A 14010-nucleotide genomic window follows, 5' to 3' on the forward strand; every position below is an offset into this window, starting at 1 on the left:
TAGAGCCCCTGGAGGGAGTGTGGCCCTGGGACAACTCATTTCTTCCCAGAGATGGTCTTTGTTTTCCTTTGTCTGTGTCTTTTGGGTTTTTTGTCATAAGAGGGAATTACCGTAAGGCGGCACACGGGCCTAGGCGCTGTGAGCCTGCTGTTGGAGCACTTCTGGTGAGTTCACAGTTCCCATCAGCGTCTATTTAGACAAACTTTGCTGTGGGTCCCCAGTGTCAAAACAGGATGCGGTTTCCTCTCGTCTTGTTCTATGTCCTAAGGGCTTGGCTTTGTGACCAGTGAGAACGTTCGCTCTGGTCTCCACCATCTGGAGGGTACATTAACCAGGGTGGGTGTACTTTGTTGGTCTGTCAAATAGGCTGGGGGTCTGAGATGGGTACAGTCTTTGTCTGGTTACGCCAGCTGTCCGGAGATTTGGCCGGAAGAGGTCCCACCCCAGAAGGGGCCTTTGTTGTCCTAACCTGCCTTGCTTAGTGCTGAAAAGTCCCATTCCAGTAGCGCCTGCCTGGTGACAGATTAGCAGATCTATGACTGGAAGCGTCTCACGTTTGTGGGAGTTGGGAGACACCACAAACACTACATCGTTCTCACTGCTTGTACAACGAAGGTCTTTGCTTTCTTGTCCTATTCTTGGGAGTAAACTTTGGATCATGGGGCTGCATCATTTACGCCCTCCCCAGGGGCACCTCTTTCTTTCTTTTTTTTAAAGATTTTATTTATTTATTTGTTAGAGAGAGAGAAAGCACAAGCAGGGGGAGTGGCAGGCAGAGGGAGAAGCAGGCTTCCCGCTGAGCAGGAAGGACTCGATCCCAGGACCCTGGGATCATGACCTGAGCCAAAAGTAGACACTTAACCGACTGAGCCACCCAGGCCCACCCTCCCCACCGCCACCCCCTCAGGGACACCTCTTGTGTCCATGGTAAACCTTCATTCTAAGCCTGGAAATTCGCTTCCAGGTCTTTCCATAAGAGGCTTACTGGATTCACTCACTACTGGAATAAGTATACTAATAGCAAATTCATCAATGGCCAGATGATGGATCTTTTGAATTAAAAAAACCATCTATATCCAAAAAACCAAAAAAGTTAGAGAGCTCTCATTCCAAACAGCTGCTTTATTGATATTTATGGGAAGATGTAATTGAAAGGAAGATATAAAAAAGTATAATGGCTAGCCTTAGAGAATCCCTTTATAAAACAAAGAATAGAAGTCAGACTTAGAACAAGAATCAAAAACCAAATCTGACATAAATCCCCCTTCTTATACTCCTCTTTATCCCCAACTCCCTGTCCCTGACCCTCCAGAAGACCTTCTGTATCCCTGGGCCCCTGGTCTAGGCCTCCTCCTTCAAAACTTAACCCCAGCTCCTCAGTTAATTTCCTGAAATCCTAAAACCCTGACTTCCCCAAAAGAACCCTTGAGGAACCACCTGCCTACTTTAACTTCCCTTTCTTTCCACGATTTACAGAGAGCACTTGTGCCTGATCTCCAGGCTCTGGGAGTACAGGTAGCTTGGGTAAATGCTGAACCTCAGGACTGAATCTAGTAAGAGCGCCCAGGAAGGGTGGTAAAGCTCATTGTGTCATGCCCTTTAATTCCTCATCTTTTCCAGGGCTTTGTAATCAAGTTCTGACAGTTTCGGGCATTCCTGGAAACTGTCTGTTAAAGATGTGTCCTGGACTCCCACCACAAGGAGCTCATGTCTCAAGGATCCTACCAAGTTTAGAGAGGAATTGTGGGGCACCTGGGTGGCACAGCGGTTAAGCGTCTGCCTTCGGCTCAGGGCATGATCCCGGCGTTCTGGGATCGAGCCCCACATCAGGCTCCTCCACTATGAGCCTGCTTCTTCCTCTCCCACTCCCCCTGCTTGTGTTCCCTCTCTCGCTGGCTGTCTCTATCTCTGTCGAATAAATAAATAAAATCTTAAAAAAAAAAAAAGTTTAGAGAGGAATTAGAAAGATTAGTAGTTAATCACAACCCCACTCACAGAGATCTTGACTGATCACTAAGGGGAGTTCTTTCACCCCATGACTATACAATGGTTATCAGGTAGACCAGAGGGCCTGCTGGAGAAAACACCCCTCACAGGAGAAACAGGTGGCCAGAGCCTCTCCCTGGCCCTCCTACAACTGACCAGGAGAGGGCTCCACTAGAAGCTGATATTCAAGGGCTAATAGGAAGGATAAAGGAAGCCTTTCCTCCCAAAGTAAATTAGTCTAAGGTTGAAATGTACACTCGGAAAGAAAGGGAATGCCCCAAAGCCTTGTTGAATGTTTGATACAAACTTTTCAAAGGCACACTGCATTAAATGTGGAAGCCCTAAAACATAGAAATCTTCTAATTTCTGCTTTAGTGGGAAATTTCCTCCCCGGTATAAAAAAACAAATCCACAATGATATGATCAGTGGGACAGGGCAACCAGTCAGCATAATAATGAGGCAACTACCCTGTTCTTCGAAAATAGCTTACAGGACATTAGGGGGAAAGGGACTAAAAGCAACAACTCTTGCTTTGTTTTTGTTTTGTTTGGTTTGGTTTTTTAAAATTTTTTGTTTGGTTTTTGTTTTAGTTTTAGTTTTTAATTTAAATTCAATTAGCCAACATACAGTACATCAGTTTTTGGTGTAGAGTTCAATGATTCATTATTTGAGTATGACACCCAGTGCTCGTCACATCACGTGCCCTCCTTAATGCCCATCCCTCGGTTACTCTCCCCCCCTCCCACCTCCCTTCCCAAAACCCTCAGTTTGTTTCCCAGGGTCACGAATCTTTTATGGTTTGGCTCCCTCCCTGATTTCCGCCCATTCAGTTTTCCCTCCCTTCCCCTTACGATCCCCTGCACTACTTCTTATATTCCACATGAGTTTCAACTCTTGCTTTGTGACTTGGGTCTTTGGAAAGGCAAAGCATGACTCTGAGAATAACTCAGAGACCACTCAGAGGTCTCCCTGTTGTCTCCCAAAGAAACACAGGACATTGGAAGAGAAAGTGTACTGCATTTAAGAAAAAGGAAGGTTTAAAAAGCAATTCTCCTAAACCTCATAACGCTTACAAAATTCCTTTTTTTCTCCCGAGGACAGTTCTCGCTTAGATAACAGAGTCAACTGCTCCTCAGGCACACCCACATCTACCGTAAAACTGAAAACAGAGGGACAGGAACTGGAGTTCTTCATCGACACCAGTGCAAATCTCTCTCCCATCCACTCGGAACATTCTTCTCTACTTGTCATTTCTGATTCTAAGCAGGCTGTGGCAGGCTGAGGGCAGGCTGTGGCAGGCTGAGGGCCGTCTTGCTGCCCATATCCCAGCCCGGCCTCTTAACACTCACCATGCCTTTCTAATTTCCAATTGTTCACTAGCAAACCCTCTTGGTAGAGATTTGTTGGGTAAATTTCATGCCACTATAGACGGCAACAAAAAAGCTTATTTATTTATTTATTTATTTATTTATTTATTTATTTATTTGACAGAGATAGAGACAGCCAGCGAGAGAGGGAACACAAGCAGGGGGAATGGGAGAGGAAGAAGCAGGCTCATAGCGGAGGAGCCTGATGTGGGGCTCGATCCCATAATGCCAGGATCACGCCCTGAGCCAAAGGCAGACGTTTAACCACTGTGCCACCCAGGCACCCCAACAAGAAAGCTTTTTTAGTTCTCCACCATCAGACCAGACCCCAACTTTCCTGCTTTTTTTTTTTTTTAATTGGAAACTCATTCTGATCAAAATCCCTCTGAGGACGCGTCTGTAACAGATACCCTAATCAAGCCTGGGGTCACACACGCAAAAGAATATGGGCTGTTACAGAGTGCAGAGCTTATGTGCATTTCTTAGAAAAGAAATAAACCATTTTTATCAGTAGCTCACTACCTTCTCTCCAGAGATGCAGAGCAAGGAATTAACCCTATAATAGACTTCCCTCTGAAACCCTGTTTGTTTCCAGGAGTCCATAGTCTACACACAGAAGAATGAAACTGGACCATTCTCTCACACCATACATAAAGATAAACTCAAAATGGAAGAAAGACCTCAATGTGCGACAGGAATCCATCAAAATCCTAGAGGAGAACATAGGCAGGAACCTCTTCGACACTGGCAACTTCTTCAGGACACATCTCCAACGGCAGGGGAAACAAAAGCAAAAATGAACTTTTGGGATTTCATCCAGATAAAAAGCTTTTGCACAAAAAAGGAAACAGTCAACAAAACTAAGAGGCAACTCATGGAATGGGAGAAGATATTTGCAAATGACAGTACAGATAAAGGGCTGGTATCCAAGATCTATAAAGAACTTCTCAAACTCAACACCCAAAAAATTAATAATCTAGTCAAAAAATGGGCTGAAGACATGAACAGACACTTCTTCAAAGAAGACATACAAATGGCCAACAGACACATGAAAAAATGTTCCACATCACTAGCCATCGGGGAAATTAAAATCAAAACCACAATGAGATACCATCTCACACCAGTCAGAATGCCTAAAATTAACAAGTCAGGAAACAACAAATGTTGACAGGGATGTGGAGAAAGTGGAACGCTCTTACACTGTTGGTGGGAATGCAAGTTGGTGTAGTCACTCTGGAAAACAGTATGGAGGTTCCTCAAAAAGTTGAAAATAGAGCTACTCCGTGTTCTCTTGATGGTGCAACTGCACAAGGGCCATCAGGCTCCAGATCTAAACTTCAGAGGTTGCAAACAACTGTTATTTGTTTAGATAAGAACGAATTATCTCAGGGCTTTCAAAAGCTAAGTCCAAAATGTCTTGAGTCAATTTTCCCTCTTGTAAAACAAAGAAATAGTTATGTAAACTTTTAGGACGGCTGGCTACAATGGCCAGGGGATTCCTAATTTTGCAATTTTTGTTAAATTTTTCAGTTTTTGTTAAACTTTTATATGCTCTTCTCTTAGATATCATCTCAGAGCCTATTTCCTAGACTTCCAGGGCAATAACCTCCTTTGAAGCCTTAAGATGATCTCTGCCCACACCCCCAGCTCATGGCTTACTTAATTTTGACCCACCCTCTCGTTAATATTGCCATGAAAATAATGGCAGGGCAAACTCCTAGATATGGCTTAGACCCTATTTCTCACACCAGTTAGATCCTGTGGCATCATATGTCCCCATGCTTATGGGCAAGGCCACAGCTGCCAACTTGATTGACAGGCTCCTCCATTCATCTGTGTGTTTCCCATGCGGTGTCTGCTCTCTTCACATTCATAAGACACAGCACCTCTCTGCATGGCGACAGACCACTTATGAACAATCTCTTTTGACTAACCCCTCCATTCTCTTGCATCATTGTAACACTTGGCGTCCAACTACCTGACTAGCCCTCTGATGAGGAGCGCCCCGCTCTGTTCCCCATGATTGCCTACGGCTATATATATGGTCCCAAACCTACAGGACCATCTCTCAGACATCCTTCCAGAAATCCAGGCTCACTTCTATTTGGTGATGGCTCCTGCAAACGAAATTTCCAGGGACACATAATTACTCATGGTGCCATTGTTTTCCAACATGAAACACTGAAGAAATATTCTTTGCCCACTGTAAAAATAGCCCATGTGGCTGAACTCATGGCTCTTACTAGAGCTTGCGTATTGGCAGAAGGAAACACTGCTACTGTTTACACAGATATTTACGCAAATATGCTTCTGGACACTGCCATGATGTTGGCACAATTTGGAAATCCCATGAATTCTTAACTGTTTATGAGCACTCCTGTGGCTGGCGAGCATATAACTGCTGACCTATTACAATATACTCGCCCCCCTTCTAAAACTGAGTTGTTCACTGCCCAGCCCCCTGCTGAAGAAACTGATGTTTTATCTTTAGAGAGCAACAGAGCCGACAGAGCTGCCAAGTATGCAACCCCAAACAGACCCTTCATCCTTTCTCCACCCAACTTTTAAAACTACTTTTATCTCTGACTGATATGATTAATTATGAGGCAAATGGCCCACAGTCTGAAAAGGACACTTAGAGACAAAAGGGGCCAAACAGTTATCAGATGGATTATACATTCAGCCAAAGAGACTTTCTGTAGGCTTTTCTTCCAACCTTTTGGCTCGTACTTATCTCGCACCAGATGGGACATATGTGCCAACGGGAGGATAGGGAGGATACTTAAGGAACTAAAAGACAATCGGTTTTGTCCAAGTGTCCACAAAATTTCTAACCAAACTTTCTCCCTGTGAGAGTCTCACCATGTTTCTGGAAGAAATCCACATACCACCAAGAAGTCTTCCCAGGCCCACACCACCCTTTCTGCAGCATTCCGAATGGATTTTATAGATTTGCCCCCAGCCTGGGGCGAGTCTTACAGTTTAGCTGTTGTCTGCATGTTTAGTGGGTGGACGGAATGCGATCTGACCAGATTTGCTGCTGCCGCCAACAGCAGTGAAGAAATTAGGACCTGAGACCACTCCTCATGTGGGCATTACTTTCTGGATTTCCAGAACTCACTATAGGGCCAAGAAAAACCACCTGCTTGCAAAAACTACAGGGTACTCCTTAAAATGTCATACCGCATGTCACCCTGCATCATCGGGGCAAGTGGAATGTAAAAATCTAGACATAAAAGATTTATCAAGAAACTGGACTTAAGTTGCCACAAAATTGCCCTTGGCCCTTATTAAGATACAGAATACTCCAAATAGGAGACATGGATTGATCCCTTTTGAAATGATGTTTGGTCATCAAATGCCGACTGGCATCTCTAAATCTTTCATTCAGGGATTAAGCGAACGATCTGATGCTATGACTAACTCCATACAAGAACTAACTACTAGACTGGAAGTACCTCATTAATAGGTCAAAGAGGCATGGCCTACACCAACTAATGAGGCTTGCCACCCACTTCTACCAGGCGACCAGGTGTTTTAGAAGGGTTTTAGAAGAAAACCTGTGCTATCACATCACTGGGCAGGATGCTAGAGGAACTGCTGACCACCTACACTGCCAACAAAATAAAAGAGAAATCATCCTGGATTCATGCAAGTCACACCAAAACAGGCCCAGATCATGGCTCTCCAGACAACTGGGAGATGATCCCTCCTTGTGACCTGAAGATAAAGATTTCCAGGGCCAGGTCCTCAGCCCCAGAAACAGATGGCACCATGACATAGAGAACTTTACCCAGGATCATAAATTAAGAAACTTCTCTTTCACCTACCCCTCTTTTTTTTTTTTAAGACTCCCTGATATTAAGACAAAAACAAAAGCACAGAAGCTCAACTTTCTTTTTAATAATTTTTCACATTTTTAAGTCATTGAATAGAAGGCTGACCAAAGATAAATGTTTGCTTCTATCTATCTTACTTTCCCTCTCTGCGTTTCCACTATGGGTTCTTTGGGCCTGTGTTCTCTTCTTACTAACCCTCTCTTTTTCGACAGGTCAGACGCAGATCAAACACCCCCTTGTGCCAGTTTACCAAACTCTGGCCGTGCGAATGAACCCATCTGACTGTTGGCTGTGTCAACATCTACATGCAGAAGAACGTGAACTGGCCTCTGTTCCTGGCGCACTGAGCACAGGAGATGGATGGACGACAAGGTATGGTATCCACGACCAGAAGAAAGTCACTCTTACTTTTTCCCTAGTGAGTCACTTGGACCCTGGGAAACTTCTACAGAAGCTCAAGGACTATCTGTTGTCAGGGTAGAAATAATGGCTGAAAATTTTTCCCTTTGCACTGAAAACAGATATGCCGCTGGACTTCTCCTGGGAGATACACCAAGATAATACCATAACCAAACCCGGTGCTTTAATGCTGACAATGGCGTCTTCAGATCTGGCAAGGGACTAGACATAGCAGCTTGCCAGATTACCACGTGAGTTCTGTGGCAGCCCGATACAACATGGGGCATTTCCTCTGTCCCCCTGGTTAGATTCTCAGTGTACCACAGAGTATGTGGGTGGACCAAAATTCTGGATTTACTTGGCTAGGTGACAAAGCTAAGTGTATAGCTGCCAGAAGGAAACAACAGGCCTCCTCAATAAGCTGTTTTACAGCCTGTTCTGCTCTCGTGGACTGACAGGACCATGTGAAATATGGAGATGGGTGGATCATTATCGATGGCAAAGGTCATGGAATGCCCCACACTTTGAAGAGTATAGGTTCCAGCCTAACCTTGTCTCTAAACCACACTGGTCTTTTTATTTTATGTGACAACAAAGTGTAGAAAGGGCTCCCACCTACATGGTCAGAACCATGGGGACTTTGACACCCAGCTCCTTCTGTCACTCAACACCCCACCCTACATGCCAGCCAAATTACAAACTTGGGATCCTTTGTTCATAAAATTGTGCCATATAAACACACCCATTGAGAAATCATAGAAAATCCACTAGTATATCACAATTCCAAGTTCTATTTAGCATTAAGGGTCTTATTCCCAGGTTTTAGAGATTATGACTTAGAAATGGCAATCCTAAATCTCTCTGTGGTAACAGAACAAGAGTTTAATACCACAACTCAAACTTTCAGAATACTCCAGGCAGGCAGAAGCTAACATCATTGTGCCCCAGGTACACTGGCCACCCAGCAAGAAGGAGCTTGCGCAATCAGTGGTCAAACACATTGCTTCTATGTAAACCAAATCGGACAAGTAATACTTAACTTTAATCTGTTAAAAGAAAGAGTTAGTATTTTTCATCAGGTGAACATAGCATGGGCATTATATTAGACTGATCAGTTTCCGGGTTGGGGGACTGGTTTAATTGGATATAGGGAAATGTGAGAATGGAATACTCATCTTCATTCTAATCTACATTCTTTTTGTCTTTTGCAGATTTCCTATCACTCATCTACAGACTCAATTTCTCCCTGCACTGTCACCAGCTCAGCTTTTAGGATGTAGAACTTCCATGGAAGTTTCAGAGAAGGAAACTATAAGGGTACAGGGCGGGTTGCCCCAAAATGTACCACAATGGCATACTGATTATTTATCATTGAAGCTACTTGGGAAAGAGCTGGAGCAAGGACACTCACACCCTCCTCTGTCCCCCTGAAAGCAGGAAACAATCTTTTATTCGAAAAATACCCTCTCTGTACTAAGAAGTAACAAGACATCCTTATCACCAGAGATAGACATTTTAGCGGTGAGAAAGCTGTAGAAACAAACCTTGTTATTTTTTTTCTTACCACTGCAACCTAAATTCTTAGAATTCCTTATGAATTAATGCTCCCAAACCCCTGTGTTCTTTATCTTGCTAATTCCTCACAAATGTATTGTCTCTTTGTCTAAAATGTATATAACTACCTGCTTTGGTCATTTCTTTGGGTCTCAATATTATTATTGGGGTTCCATGTGCACATACAATTTTGTGGGTTTTTTTCTCCTGTTAATCTGTCCCATAACAAAGTAATTCCAAAACCAGCTAGAAGAACCATGGGGGGAAATAAGGAAATTCCTTCCTCCCCCACACTTACTGTTTAAGGTTGATGAGAAATGCAACCTCAGTCTTGTTTTGAGGATCTCTTTCCCTTTCTGGGATCATACAGGAATCCTAAGAGCCTACATTTGAAAAACAGGCACTCTAGACATGAATCCTTCCCCATCACCACTAAAGCGTGACCCATTTGAAATCAGGACAGTTGGGGGGCTTCATTCCCTCTGAGCTAAGTGAAGCAGGGATGTTTAGCCTCAGTCTCCAAGACCATTGCTCTTTAGCTTCCTTCTCCTGCTTCCATTCTCAACCCCTGAAGAAATCCCACACGTGTCTCAGCAAGCTGTGTGCTAACAGAGCACAGGCCTCCACCATTTTTAGAAACCCCCCAAGAGCCAAGTGCCGTCTGCAGTCACTGGGAGGCCTGTCTACTCTCCCCTGGGCCCCTTGTTTCTCCCCCGCTCCCCCTCATGGGCTGGCTCTCAAACTGAAGCCTGCCTGGCAGCTGCTCCCTGATGCCCGGAAGTCTGTCTTCAGTTCTAAGACAGGGAGACTGTGAAGGAACCCCTGGGGATCCCTCCCTGACTCCAAAGATGAAGCCTTGACTACTCTCCTAGGATGCAGGAGGAAGAAAAACTTCTCTGAGTTTCTTATCTCTTGCAAAGCAAACATGGTAACAAAGCAAAACACAGAGAAAAAAAAATCAAAATCTCAATCAATAAGCCCGGCACATTATTATTACTTTTTCAGTTGGTGACACTGAGGTTCCTGAGGTGAAGTAGCTGAGGTGGGATTTAAGCAGCCTGGCCTTCCCCTGGTGGGGAACAAAGCTCTGTGTCAGGGAGGAGGGCCCTTGGCCATCCTCTGAAGAGCCCTAATTCCCTACTAGGGCTCCACCCCGCTGCCACGTTGACGAGGGAGCAGAAGGCTAGCTGAGGACAAAGCGCAAGCTGACACCCCACAACCACCCCCCCCCCTTCTGGGTGGGATTTGTGTGACATTCCTCCAGGAAACTTTCAAATATCTTCATGTTAATGCCTTGCTAGAGGGAAAACATACTTAGCTTGCTAATAGCAAGGCCTCCAGTATCCTGAAGTTCTTCTTTAGCATATGAAAGTCCTTTTGGGCACCTCCCTTTTTCCTTACCTTCCCCAACCCCACAGTATATAATCAATTGCTCCTCACAACCCCAGTGCAGCTCTTTCTGCCCAGGGTCCTGTCCCTGTGCTTTAATGAAACCACCATTTTGCACCAAAGACCTCTCAAGAATTCTTTCTTGGCCGTCAGCTCCAGACCTCACCCCACCAAACCTCACCTATATTCCAAAAGTACATTGGCATGACCTTTACACCTTAAACTTCCTTTTCCAGATGAGTCCCCCGTTCCTGGGCAACACAGGAATGATGGAAAGCATTGCAGCTGTGACAACTCCAAGTCTTACCACCATTCAGAGCATGGTTTGAAAGGACACAAGGAAGTAAATGACATTTGTTGGTAACATCAGCCACTCTGGGACACATTGTTTCCCACTGGCTCCTGCCTGGACATTTTGAGGAAAAACATGTATCGGAGGAAAAAATACACAAATGTGCATTCCTAGAGGAGTAGTCATTTGGCAAGCTGTCTGCCCGAGTAAAAATCTCCCTTCTCCTGAGAAGAGAAAAACAATACCCTGAGGCAGGTCACCAGTTTCTGGAAGCTTCTGAAAGCTTCCAAAAGCTGTAGATTAATTATTTTTGCTCATTAAAAATAAATAAATAGATAAAAATTCTTCTAGTAATTCCATTTGTTTCTGTTATTTCACGTAGGTAAAACAAAAACAAGGAGGTTCTCCCTTCAAAATACCTGTTAGTCCCTTTCATCTCGTCATCACCGTATCTATGGCTTTATTTCAGGGAGTCCAGATGGCCGCCATTATCTCCAAATAAATCCCCCATATCTCTCTCCACTGCAGTCCACACTACACACAGACCCCGGAAGGCCTTTCCCACACGTCCCCTTTCCAAACGGCCTTCTCTACTCAGGTGGAGGACAAAGGGCTGAGGACTTAGACCTCTGACGTCATGGCCAATTGAGGGTGTGTGTTCTGGACAAAACTCACACGGTTCAGGTGAAAGACATGCAACTTCTGAAAACTGCCTGGTCTGCATTATGAGTTACTGGTCATTTATGAAGAGTGGAATTATGCCGTGGCGCAATTATGCTACATTGCACTTTTCATGTTTAAAGCATTTAATTCACAAAAGGTGAGTATCTCAATTGTGACATTGTATTTGCAAGCCCATTTTGTCCTGGTTCTCCGTTTCTAATAGACCCATTTTCAATATCTTGATATAAGAGCCTCAGGACTTCCAAGATGCCCCAGGCAGAGGAGGGAAAGAAAAAGCACTTGCCATCTCCTTGGGGCCCGCCCTGCAGGGGAGAAGCTGGGAGGAAAAGGACTGATCAGAGGAGCGGATTGAGAGCCCAAGGAGTAGGACCCCCGCCCCCAGGAACCCAGGGGGGTAACACTGGCTTCTTCCCAGCCTGGGAGAGGCTCCCATTAACCAGTATCCAAAGGCAGTCTTCAGGAAGAAGGTCAAATACGGAGAATGGGAGGCTTTCAGGAAAGCTGAGGGGAAAAGGGAGGTCAGTGTTTGGTCAATGTATTTATGGACTCTATCCCCGTATTTATGTGATTTCTAAACAAAGAGCTGATTCAGTTAGTGGAGTTAAAAATCAGTTCAAACAGTGAACCGTTCTTTAGAGCGGCATAAACCAAACAGCCAGTAGACTGAACTTCTCAACACATTTGATATTAAATACATCCGTTATGATTCAAAGATCTTTAGAAGCACGACTATGTGGCAGGCACAGATGCCAGCCCCTGAGGAGACAGGGGTGAACTGAAGTCCCTCGGAAGATCCCACGAGCGGGCGTGCATGGGTGAGTGTGTGCATGGGTGAGTGTGTGCGTGTGAGTCGGCTTCCTTTGTTTCCTGAGGATGTACGACCTAACTGTTCTACTTCCCCCACTGTCCGAATTCCCTTTACATCCTTGAAGTGTTCGCATATGTGGTCTTCTAAACACAAGAACTCGCGCATTCTCCGTGCCACAAAATAGTGCTACCCACACTGTCCTGTGTTTCTTGGGGCTCAACCAGGATGTTGAATTACCCGGTTCATAGAACACTGTTCAGCGGCGGGCCTGTTGTAAACAAACGTCTCCACCACAGCTCAGCAGGAAGCTGAAAAAAACAATTCCGTCTAGAATCGCTCAAGACGAGTTTTCATAGACCTGAGTGGGAGGGACGACCTACCCAACTGGAAAATGGTTTCCTGGGACTTGAATGTAGCTTTGTTGGGCGACAGCGCCCTCTCTTGGTTTCTTTTAGGAAAACAGGAAGCGTTTTCATGGGGAGCTCCTTTTATTTTAAGAAAGCGCTGCACACCAAGGTCCTGGTGGGAAAATGCCAACAGTTTGTTCTGAGGCACTTACCACGAAGTTTGTCTGTAGGGGCAAACAACACCTGTGACAGCCACACCATCATTCAGAGCCTGCCTCCTAAGCGTGTTCTTCTCAGGCCGCTCAGAATTCTCAGCCAGGGTGCTTCCCTGCCCTCCTTCCATCCATATTGCTACCTTTCCTCCTTATGGACGCCCCTTTCCCTCGTCTTCTCAGCACTGTGGCCCATGGCCTTGGGCTTCTGGAGATCATGGTGCTAAGGGACTAATGGATACAAACAAGACTAAAGAGCCTTCCCCCACCCCATTATCATCTCAAGGGTATTAATGGGCACCTGGTTCAGACAAGGACACAACCTTTGTTGTCTGGCCAGAGGCTCTGAGTAGGAAAGAGATTTCATGCCTGGAAGAAAGGAGGGAAGGATCATACATATCAGGTGGGCCCAAGGGAGAAACACTTCTAGAAAGTTTCCTCAAATCAGAACTGTAGGTAGCAACAACTACAGGGTGATGGGACAGGAGCATTTCAGAAAAGCATCTTGCTGAGAATCAGAGATTCCTCTTTCGGAGCACTTCAATGGAGCCGTTTCTGGAGGCTTCGCAGTGCTCTTTGATACATCATCACGATATCCTATGTCTTCGTGAACAACACAAAGCTGGCCTGACCAATTCTGTTTCATTGAGTGAAATCTTTCTCCAACTCAAAACTCAGCTAAACTCCTGTGGAAATGAGTAGGCGCCCTGCACGTATTAAGAGAAGCTTGCTCTTAAAACTTCCCTTGAACCTCAAGATTTCTCAGGCCCTGCACTGCTAGGGATCAGCAGCTGACCTTCGTCAATGGACTATGCTGTGCAGCTGTCTGCTTGCTGGGGTCACGCGAAGACCAACGCGAGGACACAGGCCACGGCCTGCCTAAACCTTTCCGAGAACGTGCCCCGGCTCATTTTCCTGGTTGGGTCACTCCGTAGCTGACCTTCGGCATCTTCATGTGAAGCCCGGAAATGGGAGGTATTTTCCCACTTTTTTGTGACTTGGAGAACCTGGATTCTAATTTAAAAATGAATAAATGAAATGAGGAGGGAATAAGAAAATGTTAAAAAAAAAACACCTCATTTTTTTCAGACTTATTAAGGGTCACTTTGATGCAGAAGAGCGAGGTTCTTGT

At 45.0% G+C, this 14010-nt stretch overlaps 1 long non-coding RNA gene across 5 annotated transcripts in view; it reads right to left on the bottom strand.

Moving 5' to 3' along the window:
- The window catches only part of LOC113260870 (uncharacterized), a 35046-nt gene extending 23612 nt beyond the window's left edge, over window positions 1–11434 (bottom strand). For 4 of the 5 annotated variants that reach the window (XR_008959194.1, XR_008959192.1, XR_007191166.2 and 1 more), the window contains exon 1: window positions 11247–11426. This is a non-coding gene — a long non-coding RNA (uncharacterized LOC113260870). Of the gene's footprint in view, window positions 1–11246 lie in introns of all 5 variants that reach the window. The other variant, XR_008959193.1, reaches the window with a different exon arrangement.
- Between the last annotated feature and the right edge of the window lie 2576 nt (window positions 11435–14010).

The sequence above is a fragment of the Ursus arctos genome, unplaced genomic scaffold (assembly GCF_023065955.2).
Source record: "Ursus arctos isolate Adak ecotype North America unplaced genomic scaffold, UrsArc2.0 scaffold_15, whole genome shotgun sequence".
NCBI lineage: Eukaryota > Metazoa > Chordata > Mammalia > Carnivora > Ursidae > Ursus > Ursus arctos.